We start from the raw sequence: 15,995 nt of genomic DNA on the forward strand, positions 1-15,995 counted from the left end.
TTCCTCTTTTCTAAAACAATTTTGTACTCACAGTTACAAACCAAGATCTGTTTTCTACTAAAAAAAAAAAAAAAAAGGCCAAGAAATTGATTTCTGAATTAAATTAAAAAAGTATTTATTGTACCTCTCTGTGACCACTCCTTGTTGAAAAAACACTTATTCCACCTGAAAAGTTAAGTAGCAGTAGAGTAGAAGAATTACTTTAAAATCGACTTTGGTAGGATAAACTGTTCCTCCAATCATTCAATCCAAAATACTGGGTCTCCCAAACCTAGAAACATATGCCTACCTTGTATTTAAAGGAAAGCAGCAATTTCATTACTGCCTCTGAACTTTTCATGAAATTCTACATCTAGACCTCCTGAGCAGTTGCATTACTATTTGAAGGTTACTATTTTTTATCATAAGTAGTAGTTGTTATAACAATTTTACGCAGGAAAATTGAATCTGGATTAAGTCCTGCCCCACTAAACACAAACTCAAGGTCATTTGTCCACAGTTGCACATACGAACTAACTCACTCTGTATTTCAACCAAGCAAAATGACTTGTTATTTGTGAAGGGATTTATGCTCTTTTGCACCTCCGTAATTTTTTTGTTCTGTCTAACTAGTATACCACTCATATCCATCTTTCTCTGTAAAAATTGGGCTTAAGCTGCAACATCATTTGTCCTTTGAGGACTTCACCAACCATTGGAGCCAAGCTCTTCCATCTCCTTGCCATGCTCTCCCACCACCTAGTTCAAAAAGTCATCAGAATTCTTCTGTATTATAATCATATTTCTGTCTCTATTCACTGGAGTGGGTCCACTTTAAGGATAAAAATTATGTCTTATCCAAATTTTAATGCCCTGACCCCAGCACATGTAATAAGCATTCAAGAAATGTTGTTAAAAAATTGGCCACATTTCAGCTACTTTCTAAATATCTCCACCTAGATGCCCAAAATTAAACTCCATCTAAAACCTAGTCATTTTTCTGAACTACCTGAGTTCTGAACTCCCTATTTCTCATCTGCACTATTACAACAGTATCTTATATGATCTCCCTAACTATAATTTAGCCCTTCTCCCAAGTCTTCCTCTTTAAAATTAAGATTTTTTAAAAGATTTCCTCCTACTTAAAACACCTCCTACCTCAGTAGTTTTGTTTCCTGTCACTCTCCAAGCACATCTTGTCCCTCAGCCACATTGTTGTTGTTGTTGTTAGGCACCGCTGAGTTGGTTCCAATTCATAGCGACCCTATGTACCACAGAGTGAAACATTGCCTGGTCCTGTGGCATCCTAACAATCATTGTTACGCTTGAACCCATTGTTGCAGCCACTGTGTCAGCCCATCTTGTTGAGGGCCTTCCTCTTTTCTGCTGACCTTCTGCTTTACCAAGCATGATGTCCTTCTCCAGGGACTGATCCCTCCTGACAACACGTCCAAAGTAGGTAAGACGCAGTCTTGCCATCCTTGCATCTACAGAGTATCCTGGTTGTACGTTTTCGAAGACAGATTTGTTTGTTCTTATGGAAGTCCATGGAATACTCAATATTCTTCTCCAGCACCACAATTCAAAGGTGTCAATTCTTCTTCGGTCTTCCATATTCATTGTGCAGCTTTCACATGCATACGAGGCGATTGAAAATACCATGGCTTGGGTCAGGTGCACCTTAGTCTTCAAGGTGACATCTTTGCTTTTCAACACTTTAAAGAGGCCCTTTGCAGCAGATTTGCCCAATGCAATGCATCTTTTGATTTCTTGACTGCTGCTTCCATGGGTGTTGATTGTGGATCCAAGTAAAATGAAATCCTTGACAACTTCAATCTTTTCTCCATTTATCATGATGGTGCTTATTGGTCCAGTTGTGAAGATTTTTGTTTTCTTTATGTTGAGGTGTAATCCATACTGAAGGCTGTGGTCTTTGATCTTCATCAGTAAGTCTTTCAAGTCCTCTTCACTTTCAGTCAAGCAAGGTGGTGTCATCTGCATAATGCAGGCTGTTAATGAGTCTTCCTCCAATCCTGATGACCCATTCTTCCTCATATAGTCCAGCTTCTCAGATTATTTGCTCAGCATACAGATTGAATAGGTATAGTGAAAGGATACAACCTTGACACATACTTTTCCTGACTTTAAACCATTCAGTATACACTTGTTCTGTCCAAACAACTGCCTCTTGATTTATGTTAAGGTTCCTCATGAGCACAATTAAGTGTTCTGGAATTCCCATTCTTCCCAACATTATCCATAACTTGTTAGGATCCACAGAGCGGAATGCCTTTGCATAGTCAATAAAACACAGGTAAACATCCTTCTGGTATTCTCTGCATTCAGCCAAGATCCATCTGACACCAGCAATGATATCCCTGGTTCCACATCCTCTTCTGAATCTGGCCTGAATTTCTGTCAGATCCCTGTTGATATACCACTGCAGCCACTTCTGAATGATTTTCAGCAAAATTTTGCTTGCATGTGATGTTAATGATACTGTTTGTTTGTGAAGAAATTATCCAACAATATCAGCCACTTTGAGGTAATAGTAATTCCTTAATTACAATACTTTTAGCTTTACCGATATGCCTTTACCTATGTTGTTTCTCCTGTCTCAAATGTCTTTCTCTAGATGCCCTAGATAAATAAAGCATTACTGAAGAAGAAGAACAGAGTGGGAGGCGTCACACTACCTGATTTTAGAACATATTATGCTGCCATGGTAGTCAAAACAGCCTGGTACTGGTACAACAAAAGATACCTAGACTGATGGAACAGAATTGAGAATCCAGATGTAAATTCACCAACCTATGTGCAGTTGATATTTGAAAAACACCCAAAGTCCATTAAATGGGGAAAAGACACTCTCTTTAACAAATGGTGCTGCCATAACTGGATATCCACCTGCAAAAAAAGTGAAACAAGACCCATACCTCACACCATGCCCAAAAACTAACTCAAAATGGATCAAAGATCTAAATATAAAATCTAAAACAATGAAGATTATGAAAGAAAAAACAGGGACAACATTAAGAGCCCTAATACATGGCATAAACAGAATACAAAACATTACTACCAATGCACAAACACCAGAAGAGAAACTAGATAACTGGGAGCTCCTAAAAATCAAACACTTATGCTCATAAAAAGACTTCACCAAAAGAGTAAAAAGACAGCCTATAGACTGGGGGAAAAAAATTTGACTATGACAAATCTGATCAGGGTCTAATCTCTAAAATCTACAAGATACTACAAAACCTCAACAACAAAAAGACAAATAACCCAATTTAAAAATGGGCAAAAGATATGAGCAGGTATGTCACCAAAGAAGACATTCAGGCAGCTAACAGATACGTGAAGAAATGCTCATGATCATTAGCCATTAAAAAAATGCTATGAGACACCATCTCACCCCAACAAGGGTGGCATTAATCCAAAAAACACAAAGTAATAAAAGTTGGAGAGGTTGTGGAGAGATTGGAACACTTATACACTGCTGGTGGGAATGTAAAATGGCCCAACCACTTTGGAAATTGATTTCGTGTGTCCTTAAAAAGCTAGAAATAGAAGTACCGTAGGATTCAGCAATCCTACTCCTTGGAATATATCCTAGAGAAATAAGAGCCATCACACAAATAGATATATGTACACCCATGTGCATTTCAGCACTGCTCACAATAGCAAAAAGATGGAAACAACCAAGGTGCCCTTCAAAGGACAAATGGATAAACAAATAATGGTATATTCACACAGTGGAATACTACCCAACAGTAAAGGACAACAATGAATCCACGAAACATCTCATAACATGGATGAACGTGGAAGGCATTCTGCTGAGTGAAATTAGTTCTAAAAGGACAAATATTATATAAGACCACTATTATAAGAACTTAAGAAAAGGTTTAAACACAGGAGAAAACATTCTTTGATGGTTACAAGGGTGGGGAGGGAGGAGAAGGGGTAGTCACTAATTAGATACGCTAGTCAAGAATTATCTTAGGTGAAGGGAAGGGCAACACACAATACAGGGGAAGTTGGCACAAGTAGACTAAACCGAAAGCTAAGAAGTTTCCTGAGTACAACCAAACCCTTCAAGGGACAGAGTAGCAGGGTCAGGAGTCTGGGGACCATGGTCTCAGGGAACACCTAGGTCAACTGGCAGAACAAAGTGTGTGAAGAAAACTTTCTGCATCCCACTTTGGTGAGTGGCATCTAGTATCTCCAAAAGCTACCAAGCAGCCATCTAAGATGCATCAATGGTCTCAAGCCACCTGAAACAAAGGAGAATGAAGAACACCGAAGACACAAGGAAAATATGAGCCCAAGAGACAGAAAGGGCCACATAAACCAGAGACTCCATCAGCCTGAGACTGGAAGCACTAGATGGTGCCTGGCTACTACCAATGACCGCCCTGACAAGGAACACAACAGACAGCCCCTGATTGAGCAGGAGAAAAGTGGAACGCAGAACTCAAATTCTAGTAAAAGGACCAGACTTAATGGTCTGACTGAAACTGGAGGGACCCCGGAAGACATGGCCCCCAGACCCCCTGTTAACCTAAAACTAAAACCATTCCCAAAGCCAACTCTTCAGGCAAAGATTAAACTGGACTATAAGACATAAAATGATACCCATAAAGAGTGTGCTTCTTAGCTCAAATAGATACGTGAGACTAAATGAGCAGCTCCTGTCCGGAGGCAAGATGAGAAGGTAGAAAGGGACAGGAACTGATTGAAGGGACATGGTAAATCCAGCATGGAAAGGAGGAGCATGCTGTCACATTATAGGGAGAGCAACTAGGGTCACATAACAATATGTGTATAAATTTTTGTATGAGAAACTAACTTGAACTGTAAACTTTCACTTAAAACACAATTTAAAAAAAGTCTTTCCCTTTTCCTCTTCCCCAGCACATCTCTGTCATGAATATCTATACATCCTTAGAACCCAGCAACACGTAGGCCTCAGCTTGTCTGACCTCCTCAGAGTTCATCATTTCCTCCTCTGTGCTCCCACAATGCCTTGAATGTACCTTATTGTGATAATTGTAACAATACAATAATTATTTATTTGAAATATTTTATCTACATGCCTGTATCCCCAACTGACTGTTAACTCTTGACGAGAAGGAGCCATGCTGTATTTAACTTTAAATATCCGTATTTATCGACACGTAGGAGACTCTAATGTTTGTTGGAAATATGAATATGTAAGTGAATGAATGGATAAATAGTAAACCCATGGATTAACAGATAAACAATAGAGGTTCCGTGAAGCCTCAGTTGGGCCCTAAACAATCTAGACAGAGAGGAGTAGCAGTTTAAGTGAAAGTCAAACACCAAAGACATTCATGTCATGGCCAAAGGTGAAGAAGTATCTACCTAGGCCAGAAGGAATGAGTATGAAAGGGAATAGAGAAATATGGGTTTGAACAAGCCAAATTGAAATAAACTATGAAAAAGTTTTAAAATCTAAGTTTATAAGTTCATTTTGAGAAGGAGACACTACTGGTTACTGGATTTCACCACAATCTCTTGAACTAGAATCCTAGTTCATGACTGCCTCTTAGTGTGCATTTGGTTTGTGTGCATCATCCTGGACTGCTAGGATTATAGTTAGTCCTCCACAAGGTCATAGCAAGAAAGCCTTTACTTCTCACTACAACAACAGCAACTCATCCATAAACACCCTTAAACTATGTGTTATAGTAAGAGGTAGTCTCACCATCCTTGCTTCTAAGGAACATTCTGGTTGTACTTCTTCCAAGACAGATTTGCCCATTCTTTTGGCAGTGCCTTACATGCTTTGGACATTTTGGACATGTTGTCAGGGGGATCAGTCCCTGGAGAAAGACATTGTGCTTCGTAAACTACAGGGTCAGTGGAAAAGAGGAAGACCCTCAACAAGGTGGCTTGACCAGTGGCTGCAACAATGGGCTCAAGCATAACAATGATTGTAAGGATGGCACAGGACCGAGGAGTGTTTTGTTCTGCTGTGCATAGGGTCACTATGAGTCAGAACCAACTTGATGGCACCTAACAACAACAACATGTATTATAATTTCTGGTTTAAAAGAAATTCTTCAAAAAGTAAATAAAAAAGAGATACCTAAACATGATTCACCATATAACTGCTCAACAGTAAATTCTTGGTGGTTTGAAAGATGGCCGACTGAAAAAAACTTCCCCTCTGGTGGAAAGGGGGATTCCGTAGCAGAGAAGGAGCAAACCTAACAAAATTCAGGGACAGTTCATTTACCTGAGAAAGACCCAGTGGAAAGTAGCACTGGCCAGCACCTTGACAGGGGAGATTTATAGGCAGGGTCCTCTCAAGCATAGCAAAGCAGGAAACCAGGGTAGCTGGAGACAGAAGAGAAAGCTAACCACACCAATGGACAGTAAGGAGTCACAAGAACTAAGGAGCTGTAACAAGCAAAGATGGAACATTTTGGGACAAGACAGGTGATGAGAAAATAAGTTGATATTAAAGACCAAGTTTTAAAAAGCATCTTCTATAATATCCTTATTAGGTCAGTGCAGATTTATACCTGTTTTAGATCTTTTCCTTATGGATGAGTAAAACGACTATATAATGTAACTGATGGTCGATGAAAATTGGACAAGGAAAATAGCTGAAACACACAAAATTATGAAATGTTTTTGGAAACTATTAGTTCTTTGCCTAATTTTAAAACAAAAATAATAGATCAAAATATATTAAAAACATTTATCAAAATGATTAAATTTGAAAGTGATTAAAAGTTTTATCCTAAGCTAATAAATTACAATTAAAAAAAAAAGCTAGAAAGACTCATTTCCCCTAGAATGAAGGTGAAATAACTCCTCTGTCTTATTTATTCTAACTAATCAGGTATTTTGTGAATTTATTCATCCAACTCCAACCCATATACACTTTTTATTCACTTCTATTGTTGTTACTTTGGTTTAAGAGCAATGATATACAGTATTAACACCACTGTAGCACATGAGAATCTACAAAGCAATTTTGCTTTCATCATCTCATACGATCTTCATGGTAACTTTGTAAGGGTATTATCTCCAGGTTATGGTCGGGGTACTGAGTTTCATAGACACTAAAGTAGTTGCATGTTCTTCATCTTTCCTATATTTTCCACCTAAGACCCAATCCTTTATGGGGCAGGTCGAGACTAATCTTTTCAATGAATGTTTCTTTAACTGCCCAGTCTTCTTTTTTTCCTACAGTCCTTATAGTCCTGACCATGACATTGAATCCTTAATTATTCTTCTGAACTGTTTCCATATAGCTCTTGTACATGCATGTCCATTTTTAGTATTTATTATTTGCTGACCACTGTCTCGAGTGTTTTTTATAGATTACTACACTAATGTTTGACAGTAATCTCTGTAGAAGATGGGGTATTAGTCCCCATTTTATAGATGAAGAAGCTGAGGGTCTACATGGATAGCCCAAAGCTACACAGCTGGTAAGTGGGTGGAGCTATAATTACAACCCAACTGATTGGCTTCAGAGTTCTTTCTCATAATCATCATGCTATCCTACTGTGCACGGGAGGACCAACCTTAGGGAAATAGGTGGTCACCTTCGTGATGTGTTTGAACACACCCCCCTCAAAAAAAAAAAAAAACTTATACCAGCTTTTACAATTAAAGCTTTATTCATTTTATTTAAGATTTTGGTCCTTGTTAAAATGCGAATACCACCAAGTATACTCCATTCTTTAAGGTTTATCAATCACTTTGTACCTCGGTATAAACGGTTTATGAGAACATTGCTCAAGAGGAGGGACAGCAGAGAGAACACGAGGGAGCCTGAGGATGGGAAGAGTCCATCACCAAAGTGAGAGGTAGGAGGATAGGCCAGAAGTGGGAGACTAGGAAGCCTAGAATAAGCTTTGTCCACTTGCTGTCTTGGTAGTGGCTTAGCTCTGTTCCCATCTACAGTGTACACTCCTTGAGGATAAGAACTATACCTTTTTCAATCTTTGCAACTTCTGCCCGTTCATGCACAAAGCATAGGTACCCTCGCTTAAAACCAAACCCATTGCCATCAAGTCAATTCCAAGTTATAGTGACCCTATAGGAGAGAGTAGAACTACCCCATAGAGTTTCCAAGGAGTGCCTGGTGGATTCAAACTGTTGACTTTTTCGTTAGCAGTCGAACTCTTAACCACTACACCACCAGGGTTTCTTGGTACACCCTTGTTTAGAAATGAAAAACTTAGGGTGATATCATTTCAGGGCAAAGTTATTTGTTATGTGTTTGATGCTTAGATTCTTCCTTTTGTTTTTATCCTCAGAAATCGCTCCCTCTTCCTTTTTTTTTTTTTAAACAAAACCAGACATGAAAACACAATGCTTGCGATCGATAAAAAACACAGCTCCTTTTTGGTTTAAGTCAACGGAGTGAGACTGGAGTCCCATTTACTTCCTGTTTCCACCTGAGCTGCAGCCCCTATGGCCCCTCTAGAAGCAGAAGCAGAAGCCGAAAAAGGTCAAAACACTTGTCTGAGTTTACAAGCAGAGCTAGGACCAAAATGCAGGTTTCCTGCCCTCAACTTCACTGTTTTTACTCCTGTTCTGTGCTGCCTTTTCTCAAAAGCAATCACAGGGAAGGGTTTGACATCTTCCTACTGTGCAAAATATTCTCTTAGATAGAAATCTAACTCCATCCTTAACAAACTTGGCTTTTACCTTAATTCCCTGTGGGCAATGTCTGTACTTTCCTGAAACTGGAAAGTCCTTTGATATTAAAAGAGATTTCTGAAAGAAAATTCTTTCAGCAATTGGCATGTATTAGAACCATAAGAAGAGATTTCAGCTGTATAAAAGGAAGGCTACAGAGGAAGAACACTATTCTAGAGCAAAAGTTGCTACTAGTTTTGTTTCCCACGTCTTCTATTCCACCAGTATGGGCACATTAACCAACTGGGTATCATGTGCCAAGGAAGGGGGATAGACCCCCTGTGAGAACAAATCACAGCACCCCCACCTCCGGGCTTCCTAAGAACTTTGCGGTGTCTCTATCCGTACAGGAAATGTCTACTCTGGTTTACGTATGCTAAAATGATTATTCTGTGCTCTTAAAAAAAAAAAAAAAAAAACCCACTAGGGAAAATATTCTGACTTTAAAGACAAGAAAAGCAAGATTCAGAGATCCTAAGTGATGTACTCCATATTTACTCCAGTGATAGGACTAGGATTTGAGCAATTTCTGTGTGGTTCCCAAGCCTTACTATACCACTCTGTTCAAATGGGATAACATCAGTTAATTCAAGGACCACCTCAACCTTGATGAGGAGGGAGGCATACTCATTTGGTGCCCAGCTGAACTCCAACATGCACCTATACCCCTTCAAGGGCGATGCTGGTTAGGGTAGAGGCCTGAGCCAGAGTGCCTGCTTTAAATCATGGTTCAGGAAATCGCTTAACTTTTCTGTTCTTTTGTTTCCTCACCAGATATATGGATATAATAACGTTCTAACTTCTTTATGTTGGAATAAGAAATATGAAATAAGAAATAATTAGAGCAGTGACTGGAACACCATAAGCACTCAAAAATGTTTTATTGTTGTTTCACTGATAAATGATAACAAGATTTCCATCTGAGTGCTCTTTTCCAGAGTACAGAGCAGCCAAGAAAGCCCCACAGCAACACAGTCCCTCTTTTGTGTTCATTTAGACTAATATGAATTCTCCAATATTTTTATATAAAGGTATAGTAAGAGTCACATTAGTTTTGGATGTCTGTAATATAAAAATCTGTAGGGTTATATGAAAATAAAGAGCTATCTTTTTAAGTTATATGATCTAAACTAGTGGGTAACAATCTTATGAAAATGATTCTACTTAATATTTGATTGATTCTAAGACATATTTTCATGTTTCTAAAACTGGAATTGTGATCATTAGAAACTTGTTTCCTTTATATAAAACGGGAGTGGTATCACTTATTTCATGGAGTTGTTTGTGACAAAGGTGAGAAAGTGCAGCAATGTGAGTGAACACATCACATTTTCTGGCTGGGCAGATTGTTTGCTTTCATTAATGCTCATTTTCTTTCTTATTTTTCCATGACAAAACTTTATTTAAACCAAAACTTAAGAAGACAGGCAGAATGCCTTGAATTCCTGACTTGGCAGCTAGATTTTAGATCCAGGTCAAGAAAACTTTTGATGGTCCAGACACAAGTTAATGTACTCCTTTATCTATCTATGTGATCAGTTCGTTTAATCATTATAGATATCTCTCTGAAGCATTATATGTATTTTAACACATAACACATGATAACATAATTCCTCCTTTTTACATCTGTGTTTTCTAATGAAATATATCAGGGTCCCTGATACTTAATAGCAGTTCAATTACTTTTCACTGGAAAAAAATAATGAGTAAATGCATCAAACCTGTCATAAACTGTAAATAACCTTCTAAACAATAAATAGACCTTGACCTAAACGATAGTGGAAAGGAAATCTAATACTTTCCTTGTGGGAGGAATTATCATACATTCTGAAAGGAAAAGTTTCATTATTAGATGGTTTTATTGTATTTTTATAAGATTTATCTATATAATAAACTATTTTAGCCAAAAACATTTCTCATGATAAAATTATACTAAATGTATCTATAATAAAAAAATTGTAACTATTGCTGGCATATTGTTGTAGTCATTAAAAAAAAAAAAACAGTGCCGTCGAGTCGATTCTGACTCATAGCGACCCTATAGGACAGAGTAGAACTGCCCCATAGAGTTTCCAAGGAGCACCTGGTGGATTTGAACTGCTGACCCTTCGGTTAGCAGCCGTAGGACTTAACCACTACACCACCAGGGTTTCCGTTGTAGTTATTAAAAAAAAAAAATTAGATGCCCACAAATCTAATTCATGAAATCTGATGAGTTCTTCACCTCAGGTGTCTCAAGAAGAGGCTCTTCACTAAGTATTTTCATGGTTGATTAGGTGATGGTAGTTCATTTTGCTCAGTTTTATTACTTATTGATCTGTCCATTAATCCACTCTAAATTCCAAGAGTACATTCTTAAAAGCAGTACAATGGTTTAGTAATTGGTGACAATTTTAGACTGATTTCTAACTGTGGTTTTCTAAGACCTATGTGAGGAACAATGTATTGACTTACAGATTCCATCAATGTTAGTACCACTTGCTGGACAATCTAAAATTAGTTTTACTTAGATATGACTAAAATTAGCTATAGAATTGTGCTATATTATGGTATAATAATATTGCTACCTGTGTTTTGCTATGACAACTTTCAGAATGTTTCCATATATATTCCCTTACTTCATCTTAAAAAGGCTTTGGATGCTTAACAAAGACGGGAGTGAGGCTCATTACCTCCCAGAAAACCAAAGTTTCAGGAAGTTAGGTTCCTTGCTTCAGGTCACAGAGTTAGAATTCAGTAGTCTTGGCTTGTGGAACCTGAGGCTGTACCTGACCCTGTGGTATCTTTCTGCCTCTTCTTGAAGTCTTCGTATTATTCTTGTTGTTGTCGTTGTTGTTGTTGTTAGGTGCCGTCAAGCCGGTTCCGACTCATAGCGACCCTATGCACAACAGAACGAAACACTGTCAGGTCCTGAGCCATCCTTACAATCGTTGTTATGCTTGAGCTCATTGTTGCAGCCACTGGTGTCAATCCACCTCATTGAGAGTCTTCCTCTTTTCCGCTGACCCTGTACTATGCCAAGCATGATGTCCTTCTCCAGGGACTGATCCCCCCTGACAACATGTCCGAAGTATGTAAGACGCAGTCTTGCCATTCTTGCCTCTAAGGAGCATTTTGGTTGTATTTCTTCAAAGACAGATTTGTTCATTCTTTTGGGAGTCCATGGTGTATTCAATATTCTTCGCCAACACCACAATTCAAAGGCATCAATTCTTCTTCAGTCTTCCTTATTCATTGTCCAGCTTTCATACGCATATGATGCGATTGAAAATACTATGGCTTGGGTCAGGCGCACCTTAGTCTTCAAGGTGACATCTTCGCATTTCAACACTTTAAAGAGGTCCTTTGCAGCAGATTTACCCAATGCAATGCGTCTTTTGATTTCTCGACTGGTGCTTCCAAGGCTGTTGATTGTGGATCCAAGTAAAATGAAATCCTTGATAACTTCCATCTTTTCTCCGTTTATCGTGATGTTGCTCATTGGTCCAGTTGTGAGGATTTTTGTTTTCTTTATATCGAGGTGCAATCCATACTGAAAGCTGTGGTCTTTGATCTTCATTGGTAAGTGCTTCAAGTCCTTTTCACTTTCAGCAAGCAAGATTGTGTCATCTGCATAACGCAGGTTGTTAATGAGTCTTCCTCCAATCCTGATGCCCCATTCTTCTTCATATAGTCCAGCTTTTCGGATTATTTGCTCAACATACGATTGAATAGGTATGGTGAAAGAATACAACCCTGACGCACACCTTTCCTGACTTTAAACCAATTAGTATCGGCTTGTTCTGTCCGAACAGCTGCCTCTTGATCTATGTAAAGGTTCCTCATGAGCACAATTAAGTGCTCTGGAATTCCCATTCTTTGCAATGTTATCCATAATTTGTTATGATCCACGCAGTCGAATGCCTTTGCATAGTCAATAAAACACAGGTAAACATCCTTCTGGTATTCTCTGCTTTCAGCCAGGATCCATCTGACATCAGCAATGATAATCCCTGGTTCCACGTCTTCTTCTGAAACCAGTCTGAATTTCTGGCAGATCCCTGTTGATACACTGCTGCAGCCATTTTTGAATGATCTTCAGCAAAATTTTGCTTGCGTGTGATATTAATGATTCTATAATTTCCACATAATAAAATTGTATTATTATATTATTCTTATGGACTCTGTTTTAAGAAACATACTCCATACTTCTTTCTTAGGATGTACTGCCTCAAGGAATTTGCCTTTTTAGAAATAAGGAATATATCCCAGAAGTCATCTAATTTCTCTGTCAAAATATCATGTACTCATTACACACGATAACTCTAGAATACACATTCTTTTTAAGTGCATATGGTCCGTTAACCAAGATAGACCATATACTGAGCCTTAAAACAACTCTCAATCATTTTCAAAAGATCAAAATCTTACAGAATTTGTTTTATGATCATAATAAAGTTAAAAAGCAGCAACAATAAGATATCTAGAAATGCCCCACCCCAAGTTCTGAAATTAAACAACAGACAGATAATGTGTGTGTATATAAAAATAGATATATACGTAGTTTCACGTATGCACATAAAGAAAAAATATTAATCTTACATAGACTTGTTCCAATAAAGGAAAAAGCATTTTCTGACTTGTTTTATTTGCCCACAAAACCACAATATCAACACTTGACAATAATATTACAAAAAAAAAGAAAATGTCAGATCAATAACTCTCATAAACATAGATGCAAAATCCTTAACAAAATATTACCAAATTAAATCTAGAATGTATAACAAGGATAATGCATCCTGAATAAGTGCGGTTTGTTCCAGAAATGTAAGTTTGACTTAATTTTTGAAAATCAATCATGTAATTCACTATATTAAAACAAGGAAGAAAAACATATAGTAACATCAGTACTTGCACAATGAAAAGTCCATTGGACAAAGTTCAACACCCACCCATGCCATAAAAAATTTCTTAGAAATGTCATCAATTTGATTAAAAAAAAAAAATCTGCAACTAAGACTATTCTTAATGGTAAAATACTTAATCCTTTCCCATAAGACAGAGAATAAGGTTAGCATATCCACTCTCACCACTTGTATCCAACACTGAATACAACATTGAATAGGAGAGCCTAAATAGTTCAATAAGGCAAGATAAAAAAAATAAAAAGCATAAATATTGGACAGGAAAAAGTAAAATTCTTTTTTTCCACAGTCAACATGATTATTTATGAGAACATGTTAAGGAATCTACAAAACAACTATTAGAGCTAAAAAGTGAATTTATCAAGTAGACAGAATAAAGGTCAATATACATAAAACAAGTGTATTTCTTAAGCTGGCAACAACACACTAGAAAGTAAAACTTTTTTAAATTTCAATTAAAATAGCATCAAAAATCATAAACTTAGAAATAAATTTACCAAAATACGTTCAAGACCTCTGTGTTGAAAACTACAAAATACTGCTGAAAAAAATTAAAGAACCAAATAAATGAAGGGACAATATATGTTCATAAGATTCAGTATTATTATTATGCCAATTCTTCCTAAATTGATCCATATACTTAATGCTATTCCAACTAAAATCTAAAACTTTTGTTTTTCAGATTTAACAAGCTGATATTAAAATGTATATAGAAATGCAAATAATCTAGGATAACTAAAGCAATCTTTTAAAATAATACGATAAGAGGATTTACACGACCTGATTTCAAAATTTACTAATAGCTACAGTAATTGTGATATTGACAAATGAGATAAGAGATCGTTAGAACAGAACAGAGTACAGAGATAGACACATGTGTATATGACCAATTTAATTTTTACGAAAGTGAAAAGAAATTTCAGCAGGGATGGGATAGCATTTTCAACAAATGATGCTGGAGCAATAGGGTAGACACATGAAAAAATAGCTTATAATGCATGCAAAAATTAATTTGACATGGACTAAAGTGATGAAGGTTCTGGTAGAAAACACAAAAAATACTGTCACAAATTTAAAATACAGAAATTGTTCTTAGAAAAAGTACAAAGATGTTTTAACACGAGGAAAAATTTGATAACCTGGACTTCATCAAAATTAGAAAATTTCTCTTCTTCAAAGATATCATTAAGAAAATAAAAAGACAAGCCACAGATTGTCTTTGCAATACTTATGTCTGGCAGAAGACTTGGATCAAGTATACATATATTATATAAATGAAAAAAAAATTTAATAAAAATTAAAAAGGGGCAAAAGACTTGAACAGACACTTCACCAAAGAAAATATTTAAATGACCAACAAGCACATGGAAATGTGTTCCACGTTACTATCAGGAAAATACTTTCTGATTTTCTCTCAAAGTACTTATTAATAAAACCAGCATTCTCCTAGTCATATTGACTGGAACTCCAGGCTCACCCTAGATTCCTCCATCTCCTTTGCTCCCCACTTCTAACCAGTTCCTAAATCTGTGGTCCCTAACTCTATAAAACCTCTCATTTCCTATACCTCCTCTCCATTCCCAGTCACTCATCAATGCTCTCTTAAGGTTATCTTCTTGTTTGAAAATAAAAATCCACAAAAAATTGAACATTTTTATGTTGGTCCTATGATATTCCAGTAATTTTACTGTACACAATAAAAAAAAAAATTCATTTACTCCTCACCACACACAGCCTTTCACACTTGACTTTTGATATAGTTTCCTAGCTGTCTTATGATTCTGCATAATTCTAGATGCATCCTTGTACTGTAGGAAAAGTGAGAATTTTAAACTTTAATGAATGTTGTGCAGGGTGGCAGCAGACCAGAACTTAGATGCTTACATAATTAGCATTCTTTCTCCCTTCCCCTTTAGAGTATTAGATCCGGTGCAATTTTCCTTACACAATGGGACTTCATTTGAGTCTAACTCTTGGGTAAAAGCCAATTACTTATGCTTCAGAGCATTCAGGCAATCTGGGTGGGGCATTTAAAACTAAAATTAAAATTAGTGTCACACTAAACAGAGCTACAATTTCATCCTTTTCCTGTATCACAGGGTGCTTTTTAAGTAAATCTATTAAAAAAAAAATTATTTCAAAATACCTAATAGCAAGACATCTTCTAATTTTCCAGCAACGGTATGGCACATTCCACATAATGATAGGTAATACATGCCCCCAGTGAAGATTCTGAGGTATCAAATTCAGTTCTTTAAAATTTTTATGATATTTTTATTATGGAATACTCAATTATACATATAAAATCTCTTCAGGTTAAAACTAAAACATGCTTAGCATCAGCCAGCTCTGACCTCAAAGAGCATCTAGGAATAAATAATCACAATAGATGAAGCTGGTAGCTTGATTTATAGCAACTCTGGG

The sequence above is a fragment of the Loxodonta africana genome, chromosome 13 (genome assembly GCF_030014295.1).
Source record: "Loxodonta africana isolate mLoxAfr1 chromosome 13, mLoxAfr1.hap2, whole genome shotgun sequence".
Classification (NCBI taxonomy): Eukaryota; Metazoa; Chordata; class Mammalia; order Proboscidea; family Elephantidae; genus Loxodonta; species Loxodonta africana.